The following is a 24,735-nucleotide window of genomic DNA, read 5'->3' on the forward strand; positions in this document are numbered from 1 at the left end:
TAACAGGACGGTTTTCAATGGCTAAAATGATTGAATAATGACATTGCACAAACAGTAAATTCTCAGCTTGGAAAGATGGAATTTTGAAATGTTTTGCTTTTTCCTGCTCCTTTTAGCATGCTAAAGAAGATTCAAAGAGGGTGATCTGCTATGTTTGCATTCAGCCGATACCTTCGACCATTTCTGGTATAAGAGTTACAGGATGGCTTTCAATGTCTAAAATCAATGAATAATGTCATTGAACAAACAGTTTTTTATCTGCTTGGAAAGGTGAAATTCTGAAAATTTTGGCTTTTTCCTGCTCCCTTTAGCATGCTAAAGAAGATTCAAAGAGGTTGAGCTGCTACCTGTTTGCGTTCAGCCAATACCTTGAACCATTTATGGTATATGAGTAACAGGACATTTTTCAATGGCTAAAATCAATGAATAATGTCATTGCACAAACAGTCATTTCTCTGCTTGTAAAGGTGGAATTCTGAAATTTTTTAGCTTTTTCCTGCTTCTTTTAGCGTGATAAAGAAGATTCAAAGAGGGTGAGTTGCTGTCTGTTTGCGTTCAGCCAATACCTTCAACCATTTCTGGTATATGAGTAACAGGACGGTTTTCAATGGCTAAAATCAATGAAAAATGTCATTGCACCAACAGACTTTTCTCTGCTTGGAAAGGTGGAATTCTAAAAAATTTATGCATTTTCCCTCTCCTTTTAGCATGCTAAAGAAGATTCAAAGAGGGTGAGCTGCTATCTGTTTGCATTCAGTCAATACCTTCAACCATTTCTGGTATATGAGTAACAGGACGGTTTTCAATGTCTAAAATCAATGAATAATGTCATTGCAACAGCAGTCAATTCTCTGCTTGGAAAGATGGAATTCTGAAATGTTTTGATTTTCCTGCTCCTTTTAGCATGCTAAATAAGATTCAAAGAGGGTGAGCTGAAATTGTTTGCTTTCTGCCAAGACCTTCATCCATTTCTTGTATATGAGTAACAGGACGGTTTCAATGTCTAAAATGAATGAATAATGTCATTGCACAAACAGTCAATTATCTTCTTGGAAAGGTGGAATTCTGAAATGTTTTGCCTTTTCCTGCTCCTTTTAGCATGCTAAAGTAGATTCAAAGAGGGTGAGCTGCTATCTGTTTGCATTCAGCCAATACCTTAAAACAATGTTGGGTATATGAGAAAAATAACGGTATTCAATGGCTAAATTGAATGAATAATTTCATTACACAAACTGTCATTTCTCTGCTTGGAAAGGTGGAATTCTGAAATTTTTTGCTTTTTCCTGCTCATTTTAGTATGCTAAAGAAGATTCAAAGAGGGTGAGCTGCTTTCTGTTTGCGTTCAGCCAATACCTTCATCCATTTCTGGTATATGAGTAACAAGACGGTTTTCAATGGCTAAAATGTTTGAATAATGCCATTGCACAATTAGTCAATTCTCTGCTTGGAATGATGGAATTCTGAAATGTTTTGCTTTTTCCTGCTCACTTTAGCATGCTAAAGAAGACTCAAAGAGGGTGAGGTGCAATCTGTTTGCTTTCTGCCAATACCTTCATCCATTTCTGGTATACGAGTAAAAGGACGGTTTTCAATGGCTAAAATGAATTAATAGTGCCATTGCACAAACAGTCAATTCTCTGCTTGGAAAGATGGAATTCTGAAATGTTTTGATTTTGCTGCTCCTTTTAGCATGCTAAAGAAGATTCAAAGAGGGTGAGCTGCAATCTATTTGGTTTCTGCCAACACCTTCATCCATTTCTGGTATATGAGTAACAGGACGCTTTTCAATGGCTAAAATGAATGAATGATGTCATTGCACAAACAATCAATTCTCTGCTTGGAAAGGTGAAATTCTGAAATGTTTTGCTTTTTCCTGCTCCTTTTAGCATGCTAAAATAAATTCAAAGCCAGTGAGCTGCTATCTGTTTGCGTTTAGCCAATACCTTGCAAACATTTATGGTATAAGAGTAACAGGACTGTTTTCAATGTCGAAAATCAAAGAATAATGTCATTGCACAAACAGTCATTTCTCTGCTTGGAAAGGTGGAAACCTGAAATTTTTTGATATTTCCAGCTACTTTTAGCATTCTAAAGAAGATTCAAAGAGGGTGAGCTGCTATCTGTTTGCTTTCAGCCAATATCTTCAACCATTTGTGGTATATGAGAAAAATGATGGTATTCAATGGCTAAATTAAATGAATAATGTCATTACACAAACAGTCAATTCTCTGCTTGGAAAGGTGGAATTCTGAAAAGTTTTGCTCTCTCCAGCTCCTTTTAGCATGCTAAAGAAGATTCAAAGAGGGTGAGCTGCTATCTGTTTGTGCTCAGCCAATATATTCATCCATTTCTGGTATATGAGTAACAGGACTGTTTTCAATGGCTAAAATGATTGAATAATGCAATTTCACAAACAGTCAATTCTCTGCTTGGAAAGATGGAATTCTGAAATGTTTTGCTTTTTCCTGCTCCTTTTAGCCTGCTAAAGAAGATTCAAAGAGAGTGAGCTGCTGTCTGTTTCAATTCAGCCAATACCTTTAACCATTTCTGGTATATGAGTAACAGGACGGTTTTCAATGTCTACAATCAATGAAGAATGTCATTGAACAAAGAGTCATTTCTCTGCTTGGAAAGGTGGAATTCTGAAATTTTTTGTTTTTTCCTTCTCCTTTAAGCATGCTAAAGAAGATTCAAAGATTGTGAGCTGTCTGGTTGTGTTCAGCCAATACCTTCATCCATTTCTTGTATATGAGTAACAGGATGGTTTTCAATGGCTAAAATGAATGAATATTGTCTTTGCACAAACAGTCAATTGTCTGCTTGGAAAGGTGGAATTCTGAAATGCTTTGCTTTTTAGTGCTCCTTTTAGCATGCTAAAGAAGATTCAAAGAGGGTGAGCTGCTATCTGTTTGCATTCAGTCAATACCTTCAACCATTTCTGGTATATGAGTAACAGGACTGTTTTCAATGTCGAAAATCAAAGAATAATGTCATTGAACAAACAGTCTTTTCTCTGCTTGGAAAGGTGGAATTCTTAAATTTTTTGCTTTTTCCTGCTCCTTTTAGCATGCGAAACTTGATTCAAAGTGGGTGAGCTGCTATCTGTTTGCGTACAGCCAATACCTTCAACCATTTCTGGTATATGAGTAACAGGACGTTTTTCAATAGCTAAAATCAATGAATAATGTCACTGCACAAACAGTAATTTCTCTGCTTTGAAAGGTAGAATTCTGAAATTTTTTGCTTTTTCCTGCTCTTTTTAGCATGCTGAAAAAGATTCAAAGAGGGTGATTTGCTATCTGTTTGCATTCAGCCAATACCTTCAACCATTTCTGGTATATGAGTAACAGAACGGTTTTCAATGGCTAAAATCAATGAATAATCTCATTGCACAAACAGTCATTTCTCTACTTGGAAAGGTGGAATTCTGGAAATTTTTTTCTTTTTCCTGTTCTTTTTAGCATGCTAAAGAAGATTCATAGAGGTTGAGCTGCTATCTGTTTGCGTTCAGTTAATACCTTCATCCATTTCTGGTATATGAGTAACAGGACGGTTTTCAATGGCTAAAATGATTGAATAATGACATTGCACAAACAGTAAATTCTCTGCTTGGAAAGATGGAATTCTGAAATGTTTTGCTTTTTCCTGCTCCTTTTAGCATGCTAAAGAAGATTCAAAGAGGGTGAGCTGCTATGTTTGCATTCCGCCGATACCTTCAACCATTTCTGGTATAAGAGTTACAGGATGGCTTTCAATGTCTAAAATCAATGAATAATGTCATTGAACAAACAGTTTTCTATCTGCTTGGAAAGGTGAAATTCTGAAATTTTTTGCTTTTTCCTGGTCCTTTTAGCATGCTAAAGAAGATTTAAAGAGGTTGACCTGCTACCTGTTTGCGTTCAGCCAATACCTTGAACCATTTATGGTATATGAGTAACAGGACATTTTTCAATGGCTAAAATCAATGAATAATGTCATTGCACAAACAGTCATTTCTCTGCTTGTAAATGTGGAATTCTGAAATTTTTTTGCTTTTTCCTGCTTCTTTTAGCGTGATAAAGAAGATTCAAAGAGGGTGAGTTGCTGTCTGTTTGCGTTCAGCCAATACCTTCAACCATTTCTGGTATATGAGTAACAGGACGGTTTTCAATGGCTAAAATCAATGAAAAATGTCATTGCACCAACAGACTTTTCTCTGCTTGGAAAGGTGGAATTTTAAAAAATTTATGCATTTTCCCTCTACTTTTAGCATGCTAAAGTAGATTCAAAGAGCGTGAGATGCTATCTGTTTGCATTCAGTCAATACTTTCAACCATTTCTGGTATATGAGTAACAGGACGGTTTTCAATGGCCAAAATCTATGAATAATGGCATTGCACAAACAGTCATTTCTCTGCTTGGAAAGGTGGAATTCTGAAATTTTTAGCTTTTTCCTGCTCATTTTAGTATGCTAAAGAAGAATCAAAGAGGTTGAGCTGCTATGTGTTTGCGTTCAGCAAATACCTTCATCCATTTCTGGTATATGAGTAACAAGACGGTTTTCAATGGCTAAAATGATTGAATAATGCCATTGCACAAACAGTCAATTCTCTGATTGGAAAGATGGAATTGTGAAATGTTTTGCTTTTTCCTGCTCCTTTTAGCATGCTAAAGAATATTCAAAGAGGGTGAGCTGCTATCTGTTTGCATTCAGTCAATACCTTCAACCATTTCTGGTATATGAGTAACAGGACGGTTTTCAATGTCTAAAATCCATGAATAATGTCATTGCAACAACAGTCAATTCTCTGCTTGGAAAGATGGAATTCTGAAATGTTTTGATTTTCCTGCTCCTTTTAGCATGCTAAATAAGATTCAAAGAGGGTGAGCTGAAATTGTTTGCTTTCTGCCAAGACCTTCATCCATTTCTGGTATATGAGTAACAGGATGGTTTTCAATGTCTAAAATGAATGAATAATGTCATTGCACAAACAGTCAATTATCTTCTTGGAAAGGTGGAATTCTGAAATGTTTTGCCTTTCCCTGCTCCTTTTAGCATGCTAAAGAAGATTCAAAGAGGGTGAGCTGCTATCTGTTTGCATTCAGCCAATACCTTAAAACAATGTTGGGTATATGAGAAAAATAACGGTATTCAATGGCTAAATTGAATTAATAATTTCATTACACAAACTGTCATTTCTCTGCTTGGAAAGGTGGAATTCTGAAATTTTTTGCTTTTTCCTGCTCATTTTAGTATGCTAAATAAGATTCAAAGAGGGTGAGCTGCTTTCTGTTTGCGTTCAGCCAATACCTTCATCCATTTCTGGTATATGAGTAACAAGACGGTTTTCAATGGCTAAAATGTTTGAATAATGCTATTGCACAAACAGTCAATTCTCTTCTTGGAAAGATGGAATTCTGAAATGTTTTGCTTTTTCCTGCTCCCTTTAGCATGCTAAAGAAGACTCAAAGAGGGTGAGGTGCAATCTGTTTGCTTTCTGCAAATACCTTCATCCATTTCTGGTATACGAGTAAAAGGACTGTTTTCAATGGCTAAAATGAATTAATAGTGCCATTGCACAAACAGTCAATTCTCTGCTTGGAAAGATGGAATTCTGAAATGTTTTTGATTTTACTGCTCCTTTTAGCATGCTAAAGAAGATTCAAAGAGGGTGAGCTGTAATCTGTTTGGTTTCTGCCAAAACCTTCATCCATTTCTGGTATATGAGTAACAGGACGCTTTTCAATGGCTAAAATGAATGAATGATGTCATTGCACAAACAATCAATTCTCTGCTTGGAAAGGTGGAATTCTGAAATGTTTTGCTTTTTCCTGCTCCTTTTAGCATGCTAAAGAAGATTCAAAGAGGGTGAGCTGCTATCTGTTTGCATTCAGCCAATACCTTCCACCATTTCTTGTATATGAGTAGCAGGATGGTTTTCAATGTCTAAAATCAATGAATAATGTCATTGAACAAACAGTCATTTCTCTGCTTGGAAAGGTGGAATTCTGAATTTTTTGGCTTTTTCCTGCTCCTTTTAGCATGCTAAAGAAAATTCAAAGCCGGTGAGCTGCTATCTGTTTGCGTTTAGCCAATACCTTGCAAACATTTATGGTATATGAGTAACAGGACGTTTTTCAATGGTTAAAATCAATGAATATTGTCATTGCACAAACAGTCATTTCTCTGCTTGGAAAGGTGGAATTCTGAAATGTTTTTGCTTTTTCCTGCCCCTTTTAGCATGCTAAAATAGATTCAAAGAGGGTGATCTGCTCTCTAATTGCGTTCAGCCAATACCTTCAACCATTTCTGGTATATGAGTAACAGGACGGTTTTCAATGGCTAAAATCAATGAACAATGTCATTGCACAAACAGTCATTTCTCTGCTTGGAAAGTTGGAATTCTCAAAAATTTATGCATTTTCCCTCTCCTTTTAGCATGCTAAAGAAGATTCAAAGAGAGTGAGATGCTTTCTGTTTGCGTTCAGTCAATACCTTCAACCATTTCTGGTTTATCAGTAACAGGACGTTTTTCAATGGCTAAAATCAATGAATAATGTCATTGCACAAACAGTCAGTTCTCTGGTTGGAATGGTGGAATTCTGAAATTTTTTTGCTTTTTCCTACTCTTTTTATCATGCTAAAGAAAATTCAAAAAGGGTGAGCTGCTATCTTTTTACGTTCAAACAATACCTTCAACCATTTCTGGTATATGAGTAACAGGACTTTTTTCAATGGCTAAAATCAACGAATAATGTCTTTGCACAAACAGTCATTTCTCTGCTTGGAAAGGTGGAATTCTGAAAATTTTTTGCTTTTTCCTGATTCTATTAGCATTCTAAAGAAGATTCAAAGAGGGTGAGCTGCTATGTGTTTGCATTCAGCCAATACCTTAAAACAATTTCGGGTATATGAGAAAAATAACGGTATTCAATGGCTAAATTGAATGAATAATGTCATTACACAAACAGTCAATTCTCTGCTTGAAAAGATGGAATTCTGAAATGTTTTGATTTTACTGCTCCTTTTAGCATGCTAAAGAAGATTCAAAGAGGGTCAGCTGTAATCTGTTTGGTTTCTGCCAAAACCTTCATCCATTTCTGGTATATGAGTAACAAGACGCTTTTCAATGGCTAAAATGAATGAATGATGTCATTGCACAAACAATCAATTCTCTGCTTGGAAAGGTGGAAATCTGAAATGTTTTGCTTTTTCCTGCTCCTTTTAGCATGCTAAAGAAGATTCAAAGAGGGTGAGCTGCTATCTGTTTGCATTCAGCCAATACCTTCCACCATTTCTTGTATATGAGTAGCAGGATGATTTTCAATGTCTAAAATCAATGAATAATGTCATTGAACAAATAGTCATTTCTCTGCTTGGAAAGGTGGAATTCTGAAATTTTTGGCTTTTTCCTTCTCCTTTTAGCATGCTAAAGAAGATTCAAAGCCGGTGAGCTGCTATCTGTTTGCGTTTAGCCAATACCTTGCAAACATTTATGGCATATGAGTAACAGGACGTTTTTCAATGGTTAAAATCAATGAATATTGTCATTGCACAAACAGTCATTTCTCTGCTTGGAAAGGTGGAATTCTGAAATGTTTTTGCTTTTTACTGCCACTTTTAGGATGCTAAAATAGATTCAAAGAGGGTGAGCTGCTCTCTCTTTGCGTTCAGCCAATACCTTCAACCATTTCTGGTATATGAGTAACAGGACGGTTTTCAATGGCTAAAATCAATGAACAATGTCATTGCACAAACAGTCATTTCTCTGCTTGGAAAGTTGGAATTCTCAAAAATTTATGCATTTTCCCTCTCCTTTTAGCATGCTAAAGAAGATTCAGAGAGAGTGAGATGCTTTCTGTTTGCGTTCAGTCAATACCTTCAACCATTTCTGGTTTATCAGTAACAGGACGTTTTTCAATGCCTAAAATCAATGAATAATGTCATTGCACAAACAGTCATTTCTCTGGTTGGAATGGTGGAATTCTGAAATTTTTTTGCTTTTTCCTACTCCTTTTATCATGCTAAAGAAAATTCAAAAAGGGTGAGCTGCTATCTTTTTACGTTCAAACAGTACCTTCAACCATTTCTGGTATATGAGTAACAGGACTTTTTTCAATGGCTAAAATCAACGAATAATGTCATTGCACAAACAGTCATTTCTCTGCTTGGAAAGGTGGAATTCTGAAAATTTTTGGCTTTTTCCTGATTCTATTAGCATTCTAAAGAAGATTCAAAGAGGGTGAGCTGCTATGTGTTTGCATTCAGCCAATACCTTAAAACAATTTCGGGTATATGAGAAAAATAACGGTATTCAATGGCTAAATTGAATGAATAATGTCATTACACAAACTGTCATTTCTCTGCTTGGAAAGGTGGAATTCTGAAATTTTTTACTTTTTTCTGCTCATTTTAGTATGCTAAAGAAGCTCCAAAGAGGGTGAGCTGCAATCTGTTTGCTTTCTGCCAATACCTTCATCCATTTCTGGTATATGAGTAACAAGACGGTTTTCAATGGCTAAAATGATTGAATAATGCCATTGTACAAACAGTCAATTCTCTGCTTGGAAAGATGGAATTCTGAAATGGTTTTCTTTTTCCTGCTCCTTTTAGCATGCGAATGAAGCCTCAAAGAGTGTGAGCTGCAATCTGTTTGCTTTCTGCCAATACCTTCATCCATTTCTGGTATATGAGTAAGGGACGGTTTTCAATCGCTAAAGTGATTGAATAATGCCATTGCACAAACAGTCAATTCTCTGATTGGAAAGGTGGAATTTTGAAATGTTTTGCTTTTTCCTGCTCCCTTTAGCATGCTAAAGAAGACTCAAAGAGGGTGAGCTGCAATCTGTTTGCTTTCTGCTAATACCTTCATCCATTTCTGGTATACGAGTAAAAGGACGGTTTTCAATGGCTAAAATGAATTAATAGTGCCATTGCACAAACAGTCAATTCTCTGCTTGTAAAGATGGAATTCTGAAATGTTTTGATTTTCCTGCTCCTTTTAGCATGCTAAAGAAGATTCAAAGAGGATGAGCTGCAACTGTTTGCTTTCTGCCAATACCTTCATCCATTTCTGGTATATGAGTAACAGCATGGTTTTCAATGTCTAAAATGAATGAATAATGTCACTGCACAAACAGTCAATTCTCTGCTTGGAAAGGTGGAATTCTGAAATTTTTTGCTTTTTCCTGCTCATTTTAGTATGCTAAAGAAGATTCAAAGAGGGTGAGCTGCTTTCTGTTTGCATTCAGCCAATACCTTCATCCATTTCTGGTATATGAGTAACAAGACGGTTTTCAATGGCTAAAATGTTTGAATAATGCCATTGCACAAACAGTCAATTCTCTGCTTGGAAAGATGGAATTCTGAAATGTTTTGATTTTCCTGCTCCTATCAGCATGCTAAAGAAGATTCAAAGAGGGTGAGCTGCAATGTGTTTGGTTTCTGCCAACACCTTCATCCATTTGTGGTATATGAGTAACAGGACGCTTTTCAACGGCTAAAATGAATGAATGATGTCATTGCACAAACAATCAATTCTCTGCTTGGAAAGGTGGAATTCTGAAATGTTTTGCTTTTTCCTGCTCTTTTAGCATGCTAAAGCAGATTCAAAGTGGGTGAGTTGCTATCTGTTTGCACTCAGCCAATACCTTCAACCATTTCTGGTATATGAGTAGCAGGACGGTTTTCAATGTCTAAAATCAATGAATAATGTCATTGAACAAACAGTCATTTCTCTGCTTGGAAAGGTGGAATTCTCAAAAATGTATGCATTTTCCCTCTCCTTTCGCATGTTAAAGAAGATTCAAAGAGAGTGAGATGCTATCTGTTTGCGTTCAGTCAATACCTTCAACGATTTCTGGTATATCAGTAACAGGACGGTTTTCAATGGCTAAAATCAATGAACAATGTCATTGCACAAACAGTCATTTCTCTACTTGGAATGGTGGAATTCTGAAATTTTTTTGCTTTTTCCTACTCCTTTTATCATGCCAAAGAAAATTCAAAAAATGTGAGCTGCTATCTGTTTACGTTCAGACAATACCTTCAACCATTTCAGGTATATGAGTAACAGGACGTTTTTCAATGGCTAAAATCAACGAATAATGTCATTGCACAAACTGTCATTTCTCTGCTTGGAAAGGTGGAATTCTGAAATTTTTTGCTTTTTCCTGCTCATTTTAGTATGCTAAAGAAGATTCAAAGAGGGTGAGCTGCTATCTGTTTGCGTTCAGCCAATACCTTCATCCATTTCTGGTATATGAGTAACAAGACGGTTTTCAATAACTAAAATTATTGAATAATGCCATTGTACAAACAGTCAATTCTCTGCTTGGAAAGATGGAATTCTGAAATGTTTTGATTTTTCCTGCTCCTTTTAGCATGCTAATGAAGACTCAAAGAGGGTGAGCTGCAATCTGTTTGCCTTCTGCCAATACCTTTATCCATTTCTGGTATATGAGTAACAGGACTGTTTTCAATGTCTAAAATGAATGAATAATGTCATTGCACAAACAGTCAATTCTCTGCTTGGAAAGGTGGAATTCTGAAATGTTTTGATTTTTCCTGCTCCTTTTAGCATGCTAAAGAAGATTCAAAGAGGGTAAGCTGCTATCTGTTTGTGTTCAGCCAATACCTTGAACCATTTATGGTATATGAGTAACAGGACATTTTTCAATGGCTAAAATCAATGAATAATGTCATTGCACAAACAGCCTTTTCTCTGCTTGGAAAGGTGGAATTCTGAAATTTTTTGCTTTTTCCTGTTCCTTTAAACATGCTAAAGAAGAGTCAAAAAGGGTGAGCTGCTCTCTCTTTGCGTTCAGACAATAACTTCAACCATTTCTGGCATATGAGTAACAGGACGGTTTTCAGTGTTTAAAATCAATGAATAATGTCATTGCACAAAAAGACATTTCTCTGCTTGGAAAGGTGGAATTCTAAAAAATGTATGCATTTTCCCCCTCCTTTTAGCTTGCTAAAGAAGATTCACAGAGAGTGAGATGCTCTCTGTTTGCATTCAGTCAATACCTTCAACCTTTTCTGGTATATGAGTAACAGGACGTTTTTCAATGACTAAAATCAACGAATAATGTCATTGCACAAACAGTCATTTCTGTGCTTGGAAAGGTGGAATTTTGAAATTTTTGCTTTTTCCTGCTACTTTTAGCATAATAAAGAAGATTCAAAGAGGGTGAGCTGCTATGTGTTTGCATTCAGCCAATACCTTAAAAACATTTCGGTTATATGGGAAAAATGACGGTATTCAATGGCTAAATTGAATGAATAATGTCATTTCACAAACAGTCATTTCTCTGCTTGCAAAGTAGGAATTCTGAAATGTTTGCTTTTTCCTCCTCCTTTTAAGATACTAAAGAAGATTCACAGAGGGTGAGCTGCTATCTGTTATGTTCAGCCAATTCCTTCAACCAGTTCTGGTATATGAGCAACAAGATGTTTTTCAATGGCTAAAATCAATGAATAATGTCATTACACAAACAGTCATTTCTCTTCTTGGAAAGGTGGAATTCTGAAATTATTTTGCTTTTCCTGCTCCTTTTAGTGTGCTAAAGAAGATTCAAAGAGGGTGAGTTGCTGTCTGTTTATGTTCAGCCAATGCCTTCAACCATTTCTGGTGTATGAGTAACAGAATGTTTTTCAATGGCTAAAATCAATGAATAATGTCATTGCACAAACTGTCAATTCTCTGCTTGTAAAAGTGGAATTCTGACATTTTTTGCTTTTTCCTGCTCCTTTTAGCATCTTAAAGAAGATTTAAAGATGGTGGGCTGCTATCTCTTTGCGTTCAGCTAATACCTTCAACCATTTCTGGTATAAGAGTAACAGGACGGTTTTCCATGGCTAAAATCAATGAATAATGTCATTGCACAAACAGTCATTTCTCTGCTTGGAATGGTGGAATTCTGAAATTTTTTGCTTTTACCTGCTCCTTTTAGCATGCTAAAGAAGATTCAAAGAGAGTGAGCTGCTATCTCTTTGCGTTCAGCCGATACCTTCAACAATTTCTGGTATATGAGTAGCAGGATGTTTTTCAATGGCTAAAATCAATGAATAATATCATTGCTCAAAAAGTCATTTCTCTGCTTTGAATGGCGGAATTCTGAAATGTTTTGCTTTTTCCTGCTCCTTTTAGCATGCTAAGGAAGATTCAAAGAGGGTGAGCTGCTATCTGTTTGCATTCAGCCAATACCTTCAACCATTTCTGGTATATGAGTAACAGGACGGTTTTCAATGTCTAAAATCAATGAATAATGTCATTGCACAAACAGTCATTTCTCTGCTTGGAAAGGTGGAATTCTGAAATTCTTTTGCTTTTTCCTGCTCCTTTTAGCGTACTAAAGAAGATTCAAAGAGTGTGAGTTGCTGTCTGTTACGTTCAGCCAATGCCTACAACCAATTCTGGTGTATGAGTAACAGGATGTTTTCCATTGGCTAAAATGAATCAATAATGTCATTGAACAAACAGTCATTTCTCTGCTTGTAAAAGTGGAATTCTGTAATGTTTTAGTTTTTCCTGCTCCTTTTAGCATGTTAAAGATGATTCAAAGATGGTGGGCTGCTATCTGTTTGCGTACAGCCAATACCTTCAACCATTTCTGGTATAAGAGTAACAGGATGGTTTTCAACGGCTAAAGTCAGTGAATGATGTCATTGCACAAACAGTCGTTTCTCTGCTTGGAAAGGTGGAATTTTGAAATGTTTTGCTTTTACCTGCTCCTTTTAGCATGCTAAAGAAGATTCAAAGAGGGTGAGCTGCTATCTGTTTGCGTTCAGCCGATACCTACAACCATTTCTGGTATATAAGTAACAGGATGTTTTTCAATGGCTAAAATGAATGAATATTGTCTTTGCACAAATAGTCTATTCTCTGCTTGGAAAGGTGGAATTCTGAAATGTTTTGCTTTTTCCTGCTCCTTTTAGCATGCTAAAGAAAATTCAAAGCGGGTGAGCTGCTATCTGTTTGCGTTTAGCCAATACCTTGCAAACATTTTTGGTATATGAGTAACAGGACGTTTTACAATGGATAAAATCAATGAATATTGTCATTGCACAAACAGTCATTTCTCTGCTTGGAAAGGTGGAATTCTGAAATGTTTTTGCTTTTTCCTGCCCCTTTTAGCATGCTAAAGAAGATTCAAAGAGGGTGAGCTGCTATCTGTTTGCGTTCAGCCAATATCTTCAACCATTTCTGGTATATGAGTAACAGAACATTTTTCAATGGCTAAAATCAATGAATAATGTCATTGCACAAACAGTAATTTCTCTTCTTGGAAAGGTGGAATTCTGAAATTATCTTGCTTTTTCCTGCTCCTTTTAGCGTGCTAAAGAAGATTCAAAGAGGGTGAGTTGCTGTCTGTTTACGTTCAGCCAGTGCCTTCAACCATTTCTGGTGTATGAGTAATAGAATGTTTTTCAATGTCTAAAATCAATGAATTATGTCATTGCACAAACAGTCATTTCTCTGATTGTAAAAGTGCAATTCTGACATTTTTTGCTTTTCCCTGCTCCTTTTAGCATGCTAAAGAAGATTCAAAGATGGTGGGCTGCTATCTCTTTGCGTTCAGCCAATACCTTCAACCATTTCTGGTATAAGAGTAACAAGACGGTTTTCAATTTCTAAAATCAATAAATAATGTCATTGCCCAAACAGTCATTTCTCTGCTTGAAATGGTGGAATTCTGAAATTTTTTGCTTTTACCTGCTCCTTTTAGCATTCTAAAGAAGATTCAAAGAGGGTGAGCTGCTATCTGTTAGCGTTCAGCCGATACCTTCAACCATTTCTGGTATATGAGTAACAGGATGTTTTTCAATGGCTAAAATCAATCAATAATGTCATTGCTCAAAATGTCATTTCTCTGCTTTGAAAGGTGGAATTCTGACATTTTTTGATTTTTCCTGCTCCTTTTAGCATGCTAAAGAAGATTCAAAGAGGGTGAGCTACTATGTGTTTGCATTCAGCCAATACCTTAAAAACATTTCGGTTATATGGGAAAAATGATGGTATTCAATGGCTAAATTGAATGAATAATGTCATTACACAAACAGTCATTTCTCTGATTGGAAAGGTGGAATTCTGAATTTTTTTGCTTTTTCCTGTTCCTTTTAGCATGCTAAAGAAGAATCAAAGAGTGTGAGCTATCTGGTTGCGAACAGCCAATGCCTTCATCCATTTCTTGTATATGAGTAACAGGACGGTTTTCAATGGCTAAAATGAATGAATATTGTCTTTGCACAAACAGTCTCTTCTCTGCTTGGAAAGGAGGAATTCTGAAATGTTTTGTTTTTTCCTGCTCCTTTTAGCATGCTAAAGAAGATTCAAAGATGGTGGGCTGCTATCTTTTTGCGTTCAGCCAATACCTTCAACCATTTCTGGTATAAGAGTAACAGGACGGTTTTCAATGTCTAAAATCAATGAATAATGTTATTGCACAAACAGACATTTCTCTGCTTGGAATGGTGGAATTCTGAAATTTTTTGCTTTTACCTGCTCCTTTTAGCATGCTAAAGAAGATTCAAAGAGAGCGAGCTGCTATCTGTTTGCGTTCAGCCGATACCTTTAACCATTTCTGGTATATGAGTAGCAGGATGTTTTTCAATGGCTAAAATCACTGAATAATGTCATTGCTCAAAAAGTCATTTCTCTGCTTTGAATGGTGGAATTCTGAAATTTTTTGCTTTTTCCTGCTCCTTTTAGCATGCTAAAGAAGATTCAAAGAGGGTGAGCTGCTATCTGTTTGCGTTCAGCCAATACCTTCAACCATTTCTGGTATATGAGTAACAGGACGCTTTTCAATGTCTAAAATCAATGAATAATGTTATTGCACAAACAGTCATTTCTCTGCTTGGAAAGGTGGAATTCTGAAATTCTTTTGATTTTTCCTGCTCCTTTTAGCGTACTAAAGAAGATTCAAAGAGTGTGAGTTGCTGTCTGTTACGTTCAGCCAATGCCTACAACCACTTCTGGTGTATGAGTAACACGATGTTTTCCATTGGCTAAAATCAATCAATAATGTCATTGAACAAACAGTCATTTCTCTGCTTGTAAAAGTGGAATTCTGTAATGTTTTGCTTTTTCCTGCTTCTTTTAGCATGTTAAAGACGATTCAAAGATGGTGGGCTGCTATCTGTTTACGTACAGCCAATACGTTCAACCCTTTCTGGTATAAGAGTAATAGGATGGTTTTCAACGGCTAAAGTCAGTGAATGATGTCTTTGCACAAACAGTCGTTTCTCTGCTTGGAAAGGTGGAATTCTGAAATGTTTTGCTTTTACCTGCTCCTTTTAGCATGCTAAAGAAGATTCAAAGAGGGTGAGCTGCTATCTGTTTGCGTTCAGCCGATACCTACAACCATTTCTGGTATATAAGTAACAGGATGTTTTTCAATGGCTAAAATGAATGAATATTGTCTTTGCACAAATAGTCTATTCTCTGCTTGGAAAGGTGGAATTCTGAAATGTTTTGCTTTTTCCTGCTCCTTTTAGCATGCTAAAGAAAATTCAAAGCGGGTGAGCTGCTATCTGTTTGCGTTTAGCCAATACCTTGCAAACATTTTTGGTATATGAGTAACAGGACGTTTTACAATGGATAAAATCAATGAATATTGTCATTGCACAAACAGTCATTTCTCTGCTTGGAAAGGTGGAATTCTGAATTTTTTTGCTTTTTCCTGCTCCTTTTAGCATGCTAAAGAATATTCAAAGAGGGATAGCTTCTATCTGTTTGCGTTCAGACAATACCTTCAACAATTTCTGGTATATGAGTTACAGGACGGTTTTCAATGGCAAAAATCAATGAATAATGTCATGGCACAAACAGTTATTTCTCTGCTTGATAAAGTGGAAAACTGAAATTTTTTGCTTTTTCCTGTTCCTTTTAGCATGCTAAAGAATATTCAAAGAGGGTGAGCTTCTATCTGTTTGCGTTCAGACAATACCTTCAACAATTTCTGGTATATGAGTAACAGAACGTTTTTCAATGGCTAAAATCAATGAATAATGTCATTGCACATTCATTTCTCTGCTTGGAAAGGTGGAATTCTGAAACTATTTTGCTTTTTCCTGCTCCTTTTAGCGTGCTACAGAAGATTCAAAGAGGGTGAGTTGCTGTCTGTTTATGTTCAGCCAATGCGTTCAACCATTTCTGGTGTATGAGTAACAGAATGTTTTTCAATGGCTAAAATCAATGAATAATGTCATTGCACAAACTGTCAATTCTCTGCTTGTAAAAGTGGAATTCTGCCATTTTTTGCTTTTTCCTGCTCCTTTTAGCATCTTAAAGAAGATTTAAAGATGGTGGGCTGCTATCTCTTTGCGTTCAGCCAAAACCTTCAACCAATTTTGGTATAAGAGTAACAGGACGGTTTTCCATGGCTATAATCAATGAATAATGTCATTGCACAAACAGTCATTACTCTGCTTGGAATGGTGGAATTCTGAAATTTTTTGCTTTTACCTGCTCCTTTTAGCATGCTAAAGAAGATTCAAAGAGAGCGAGCTGCTATCTCTTTGCGTTCAGCCGATACCTTCAACAATTTCTGGTATATGAGCAGCAGGATGTTTTTCAATGGCTAAAATCAATGAATAATATCATTGCTCAAAAAGTAATTTCTCTGCTTTGAATGGCGGAATTCTGAAATGTTTTTGCTTTTTCCTGCCCCTTTTAGCATGCTAAAGAAGATTCAAAGAGGGTGAGCTGCTATCTGTTTGCGTTCAGCCAATATCTTCAACCATTTCTGGTATATGAGTAACAGAACATTTTTCAATGGCTAAAATCAATGAATAATGTCATTGCACAAACAGTAATTTCTCTACTTGGAAAGGTGGAATTCTGAAATTATCTTGCTTTTTCCTGCTCCTTTTAGCGTGCTAAAGAAGATTCAAAGAGGGTGAGTTGCTGTCTGTTTACGTTCAGCCAATGCCTACAACCAATTCTGGTGTATGAGTAACAGGATGTTTTCCATTGGCTAAAATGAATCAATAATGTCATTGAACAAACAGTCATTTCTCTGCTTGTAAAAGTGGAATTCTGTAATGTTTTAGTTTTTCCTGCTCCTTTTAGCATGTTAAAGACGATTCAAAGATGGTGGGCTGCTATCTGTTTGCGTACAGCCAATACCTTCAACCATTTCTGGTATAAGAGTAACAGGATGGTTTTCAACGGCTAAAGTCAGTGAATGATGTCATTGCACAAACAGTCGTTTCTCTGCTTGGAAAGGTGGAATTTTGAAATGTTTTGCTTTTACCTGCTCCTTTTAGCATGCTAAAGAAGATTCAAAGAGGGTGAGCTGCTATCTGTTTGCGTTCAGCCGATACCTACAACCATTTCTGGTATATAAGTAACAGGATGTTTTTCAATGGCTAAAATGAATGAATATTGTCTTTGCACAAATAGTCTATTCTCTGCTTGGAAAGGTGGAATTCTGAAATGTTTTGCTTTTTCCTGCTCCTTTTAGCATGCTAAAGAAAATTCAAAGCGGGTGAGCTGCTATCTGTTTGCGTTTAGCCAATACCTTGCAAACCTTTTTGGTATATGAGTAACAGGTCGTTTTACAATGGATAAAATCAATGAATATTGTCATTGCACAAACAGTCATTTCTCTGCTTGGAAAGGTGGAATTCTGAAATGTTTTTGCTTTTTCCTGCCCCTTTTAGCATGCTAAAGAAGATTCAAAGATGGTGAGCTGCTATCTGTTTGCGTTCAGCCAATATCTTCAACCATTTCTGGTATATGAGTAACAGAACATTTTTCAATGGCTAAAATCAATGAATAATGTCATTGCACAAACAGTCATTTCTCTTCTTGGAAAGGTGGAATTCTGAAATTATCTTGCTTTTTCCTGCTCCTTTTAGCGTGCTAAAGAAGATTCAAAGAGGGTGAGTTGCTGTCTGTTTACGTTCAGCCAGTGCCTTCAACCATTTCTGGTGTATGAGTAATAGAATGTTTTTCAATGTCTAAAATCAATGAATAATGTCATTGCACAAACAGTCATTTCTCTGATTGTAAAAGTGCAATTCTGACATTTTTTGCTTTTCCCTGCTCCTTTTAGCATGCTAAAGAAGATTCAAAGATGGTGGGCTGCTATCTCTTTGCGTTCAGCCAATACCTTCAACCATTTCTGGTATAAGAGTAACAAGACGGTTTTCAATTTCTAAAATCAATAAATAATGTCATTGCCCAAACAGTCATTTCTCTGCTTGAAATGGTGGAATTCTGAAATTTTTTGCTTTTACCTGCTCCTTTTAGCATTCTAAAAAAGATTCAAAGAGGGTGAGCTGCTATCTGTTAGCGTTCAGCCGATACCTTCAACCATTTCTGGTATATGAGTAACAGGATGTTTTTCAATGGCTAAAATCAATCAATAATGTCATTGCTCAAAATGTCATTTCTCTGCTTTGAAAGGTGGAATTCTGACATTTTTTGCTTTTTCCTGCTCCTTTTAGCATGCTAAAGAAGATTCAAAGAGGGTGATCTGCTATGTGTTTGCATTCAGCCAATACCTTAAAAACATTTCGGTTATATGGGAAAAATGATGGTATTCAATGGCTAAATTGAATGAATAATGTCATTACACAAACAATCATTTCTCTGATTGGAAAGGTGGAATTCTGAATTTTTTTGCTTTTTCCTGTTCCTTTTAGCATGCTAAAGAAGATTCAAAGAGTGTGAGCTATCTGGTTGCGAACAGCCAATGCCTTCATCCATTTCTTTTATATGAGTAACAGGACGGTTTTCAATGGCTAAAATGAATGAATATTGTCTTTGCACAAACAGTCTCTTCTCTGCTTGGAAAGGAGGAATTCTGAAATGTTTTGTTTTTTCCTGCTCCTTTTAGCATGCTAAAGAAGATTCAAAATGGTGGGCTGCTATCTTTTTGCGTTCAGCCAATACCTTCAACCATTTCTGGTATAAGAGTAACAGGACGGTTTTCAATGTCTAAAATCAATGAATAATGTTATTGCACAAACAGACATTTCTCTGCTTGGAATGGTGGAATTCTGAAATTTTTTGCTTTTACCTGCTCCTTTTAGCATGCTAAAGAAGATTCAAAGAGAGCGAGCTGCTAACTGTTTGCGTTCAGCCGATACCTTTAACCATTTCTGGTATATGAGTAGCAGGATGTTTTTCAATGGCTAAAATCAATGAATAATGTCATTGCTCAAAAAGTCATTTCTCTGCTTTGAATGGTGGAATTCTGAAATTTTTTGCTTTATCCTGCTCCTTTTAGCATGCTAAAGAAGATTCAAAGAGGGTGAGATGCTATCTGTTTGCGTTCAGCCAATACCTTCAACCATTTCTGGTATATGAGTAACAGGACGCTTTTCAATGTCTAAAATCAATGAATAATGTTATTGCACAAACAGTCATTTCTCTGCTTGGAAAGGTGGAATTCTGAAATTCTTTTGATTTTTCCTGCTCCTTTTAGCGTACTAAAGAAGATTCAAAGAGTGTGAGTTGCTGTCTGTTACGTTCAGCCAATGCCTACAACCACTTCTGGTGCATGAGTAACACGATGTTTTCCATTGGCTAAAATCAATCAATAATGTCATTGAACAAACAGTCATTTCTCTGCTTGTAAAAGTGGAATTCTGTAATGTTTTGCTTTTTCCTGCTTCTTTTAGCATGTTAAAGATGATTCAAAGATGGTGGGCTGCTATCTGTTTGCGTACAGCCAATACGTTCAACCTTTCTGGTATAAGAGTAATAGGATGGTTTTCAACGGGTAAAGTCAGTGAATGATGTCTTTGCACAAACAGTCGTTTCTCTGCTTGGAAAGGTGGAATTCTGAAATGTTTTGCTTTTACCTGCTCCTTTTAGCATGCTAAAGAAGATTCAAAGAGGGTGAGCTGCTATCTGTTTGCGTTCAGCCGATACCTACAACCATTTCTGGTATATGAGTAACAGGATGTTTTTCAATGGCTAAAATCAATGAATAATGTCATTGCTCAAAAAGTCATTACTCTACTTTGAAAGGTGGAATTCTGAATTTTTTTGCTTTTTCCTGCTCCTTTTAGCATGCTAAAGAATATTCAAAGAGGGAGAGCTTCTATCTGTTTGCGTTCAGACAATACCTTCAACAATTTCTGGTATATGAGTTACAGGACGGTTTTCAATGGCAAAAATCAATGAATAATGTCATGGCACAAACAGTTATTTCTCTGCTTGATAAAGTGGAAAACTGAAATTTTTTGCTTTTTCCTGTTCCTTTTAGCATGCTAAAGAATATTCAAAGAGGGTGAGCTTCTATCTGTTTGCGTTCAGACAATACCTTCAACAATTTCTGGTATATGAGTAACAGAACGTTTTTCAATGGCTAAAATCAATGAATAATGTCATTGCACATTCATTTCTCTGCTTGGAAAGGTGGAATTCTGAAACTATTTTGCTTTTTCCTGCTCCTTTTAGCGTGCTACAGAAGATTCAAAGAGGGTGAGTTGCTGTCTGTTTATGTTCAGCCAATGCGTTCAACCATTTCTGGTGTATGAGTAACAGAATGTTTTTCAATTGCTAAAATCAATGAATAATGTCATTGCACATACAGTTATTTTTCTGCTTGTAAAAGTGGAATTCTGAATTTTTTTGCTTTTTCCTGCTCCTTTTAGCATGCTAAAGAAGATTCAAAGATGGTGGGCAACTATCTCTTTGCGTTCAGCCAATACCTTCAACCATTTCTGGTATAAGATTAACAGGACGGTTTTCAATGGCTAAAATCAATGAATAATGTCATTACACATTTCTCTGCTTGGAAAGGTGTAATTCTGACATTTTTTGCTTTAACCTGCTCCTTTTAGCATGCTAAAGAATATTCAAAGAGGGAGAGCTGCTATCTGTTTGCGTTCAGCCGATACCTTCAACCTTTTCTGGTATATAAGTAACAGGATGTTTTTCAATGGCTAAAATCAATGAATAATGTCATTGCTCAAAATGTCATTTCTCTGCTTTGATAGGTGGAATTCTGACATTTTTTGCTTTTTCCTGCTCCTTTTAGCATGCTAAAGAAGATTCAAAGAGGGTCAGCTGCTATCTGTTTGCGTTCAGCCAATACCTTCAACCATTGCTGGTATATGAGTAACAGGATGGTTTTCAATGGCTAAAATCAATGAATAATGTCATTGCACAAAGAGTCATTTCTCTGCTTGGAAAGGTGGAATTCTGAATTTTTTTTACTTTTTACTACTCCTTTTAGCATGCTAAAGAAGATTCAAAGAGGGTGAGCTGCTATGTGTTTGCATTCAGCCAATACCTTAAAACCATTTCGGTTATATGGGAAAAATGATGGTATTCAATGGCTAAATTGAATGAATAATGTAATTACAGAAAGAGTCATTTCTCTGCTTGAAAGGTGGAATTCTGAAATTTTTTGCTTTTTCCTGTTCCTTTTAGCATGCTAAAGAAGATTCAAAGAGTATGAGTTGTCTGGTTGCGTACAGCCAATACCTTCATCTATTTCTTGTATATGAGTAACAGGACGGTTTTCAATGGCTAAAATGAAAGAATATTGTCTTTGCACAAACAGTCTATTCTCTGCTTGGAAAGGTAGAATTCTGAAATGTTTTGCTTTTTCCTGCTCCTTTTAGCATGCTAAAGTAGATTCCAAGAGCGTGAGCTGCTATTTGTTTGCGTTCAGGCGATACCTTCAACCATTTCTGGTATATGAGTAGCAGGATGTTTTTCAATGGCTAAAATCAATGAATAATGTCATGACTCAAAAAGTCATTTCTCTGCTTTGAAAGGTGGAATTCTGAAATTTTTTGCTTTTTCCTGCTACTTTTAGCATGCTAACGGTGATTCAAAGAGGGTGAGCTGCTATCTGTTTGCGTTCAGCCAATACCTTCAACCATTTCGGGTATATGAGTAACATGACGGTTTTCAATGTCTACATTCAATGAATAATGTCAATGAACAAACAGTCATTTCTCTGCTTGGAAAGGTGGAATTCTGAATTTTTTTGCTTTTTCCTGTTCCTTTTAGCATGATAAAGAAGATTCAAAGAGTGTGAGCTGCTATCTGTTTATGTTCAGCCAATTCCTTCAACCAGTTCTGGTATATGAGCAACAAGACGTTTTTCAATGGCTAAAATCAATGAATAATGTCATTATACAAACAGTCATTTCTCTTCTTGGAAAGTTGGAATTCTGAAATTATTTTGCTTTCTCCTGCTCCTTTTAGTGTGCTAAAGAAGATTCAAAGAGGGTGAGTTGCTGTCTGTTTACGTTCAGCCAATGCCTTCAACCATTTCTGGTGTATAAGTAACGGAAAGTTTTTCAATGGCTAATATCAATGAATAATGTCAATGCACAAACAGTCAATTCTCTGCTTGTAAAAGTGGAATTCTGACATTTTTTGCTTTTTCCTGCTCCTTTTAGCATGCTAAAGGAGATTCAAAGATGGTGGGCTTCTATCTCTTTGTGTTCAGGCAATACCTTCAACCATTTCTGGTATAAGAGTAACAGGATGGTTTTCAATGGCTAAAATCAATGAATAATGTCATTGCACAAACAGTCATTTCTCTGCTTGGAATGGTGGAATTCTGAATTTTTTTGCTTTTACCTGCTCCTTTTAGCATACTAAAGAAGATTCAAAGAGAGTGAGCTGCTATCTGTTTGCGTTCAGCCGATACCTTCAACCATTTCTGGTATATGAGTAACAGGATGTTTTTCAATGGCTAAAATCAATGAATAATGTCATTGCTCAAAAAGTTATTTCTCTGCTTTGGAAGGTAGAATTCTGAAATTTTTTGTTTTTCCTGCTACTTTTAGCATGCTAAAGGAGATTCAAAGAGGGTGAGCTGCTATCTGTTTGCGTTCAGCCAATACCTTCAACCACTTCAGGTGTATGTGTAACAGGATGGTTTTCTATGGCTAAAATCACTGAATAATGTCATTGCACAAAGAGTCATCTCTCTGCTTGGAAAGGTGGAATTCTGAAATTTTTTGCTTTTTCCTGCTCCTTTTAGCATGCTAAAGAAGATTCAAGAGGGTGAGCTGCTATCTGTTGGAATTCAGCCAAATACCTTAAAACCATTTCGGGTATATGAGAAAAATGACGGTATTCAATGGCTAAAATGAATGAATAATGTCATTACACAAACAGTCATTTCTCTTCTTGGAAAGAAGGAATTCTGAAATTTTTTGCTTTTTCATGCTCCTTTTAGCATGCTAAAGAAGATTCACAGAGGGTGAGCTGCTATCTGTTTAAGTTCAGCCAATTCATTCAACCAGTTCTGGTATATGAGCAACAAGACATTTTTCAATGGCTAAAATCAATGAATAATGTCATTACGCAAACAGTCATTTCTCTGCTTGGAAAGGTGGAATTCTGAAATATTTTGCTTTCTCCTGCTACTTTTAGCATGCTAAAGAAGATTCAAAGAGGGTGAGCTGCTATCTGTTTGCGTTCAGCAAATACCTTCAACCATTTCTGGTATATGAGTAACAGAATGTTTTTCAATGGCTAAAATCAATGAATAATGTCATTGCACAAACAGTCATTTCTCTGCTTGTAAAAGTGGAATTCTGACATTTTTTGCTTTTCCCTGCTCCTTTTAGCATACTAAAGAAGATTCAAAGATGGTGGGCTGCTATCTCTTTGCGTTCAGCCAATACCTTCAACCATTTCTGGTATAAGAGTAACAGGACGGTTTTCAAATTCTAAAATCAATGAATAATGTCATTGCCCAAACAGTGATTTCTCTGCTTGGAATGGTGGGATTCTGAAATTTTTTGCTTTTACCTGCACCTTTTAGCATGCTAAAGAAGACTCAAAGAGGGTGAGCTGCTATCTGTTTGCGTTCAGCCGATACCTTCAACCATTTCTGGTGTATGAGCAACAGAATGTTTTTCAATGGCTAAAATCAATGAATAATGTCATTACACAAACAGTCAATTCTCTGCTTGTAAAAGTGGAATTCTGACATTTTTTGCTTTTTCCTGCTCCTTTTAGCATGCTAAAGAAGATTTAAAGAGAGTGAGCTGCTATCTGTTTGCGTTCAGCCAATACCTTCAACCATTTCTGGTATATGAGTAGCAGGATGTTTTTCAATGGCTAAAATCAATGAATAATGTCATTGCTCAAAAAGTCATTTCTCTGCTTTGAAAGGTGGAATTCTGACATTCTTGCTTTTTCCTGCTCCTTTTAGCATGCTAAAGAAAATTCAAAGAGGGTGAGCTGCTATGTGTTTGCATTCAGCCAATACCTTAAAAACATTTAGGTTATATGGGAAAAATGACGGTATTCAATGGCTAAATTGAATGAATAATGTCATTACACAAACAGTCATTTCTCTGCTTGGAAAGGTGGAATTCTGAATTTTTTTGCTTTTTCCTGTTCCTTTTAGAATGCTAAAGAAGATTCAAAGAGTGTGAGCTGTCTGGTTGCGAACAGCCAATACCTTCATCCATTTCTTGTATATGAGTAGTGTTGAGCCACCCCCGTAGTGTTCGAGTTCGGTTCGGTTCGTCGAACACCCGTGTGTTCGCCGAACTGTTCGTCGAACTGTTCGTCGAACACCTTCGAACACCGTTAAAACCAATGGCAGGCAAACAAAAACACATAGAAACACATAGAAAACACCTTCAAAGGTGTCCAAAAGCTGACAAACTGCTCAGAAGACACAACTAACACATGGAAAAGTGACAAGTACATATAGTCATGCGAAAAGAAAAGAGGTGGAGGAGTAAAAGGAGGGGGAGACACAGATATAGGCATGTCATGCCCTTCTAAAATCCAAAAAGTG

The sequence above is a fragment of the Phyllobates terribilis genome, unplaced genomic scaffold, assembly GCF_046119375.1.
Source record: "Phyllobates terribilis strain yellow unplaced genomic scaffold, ASM4611937v1 Scaffold_11__3_contigs__length_659146591, whole genome shotgun sequence".
NCBI classification, from domain to species: Eukaryota; Metazoa; Chordata; class Amphibia; order Anura; family Dendrobatidae; genus Phyllobates; species Phyllobates terribilis.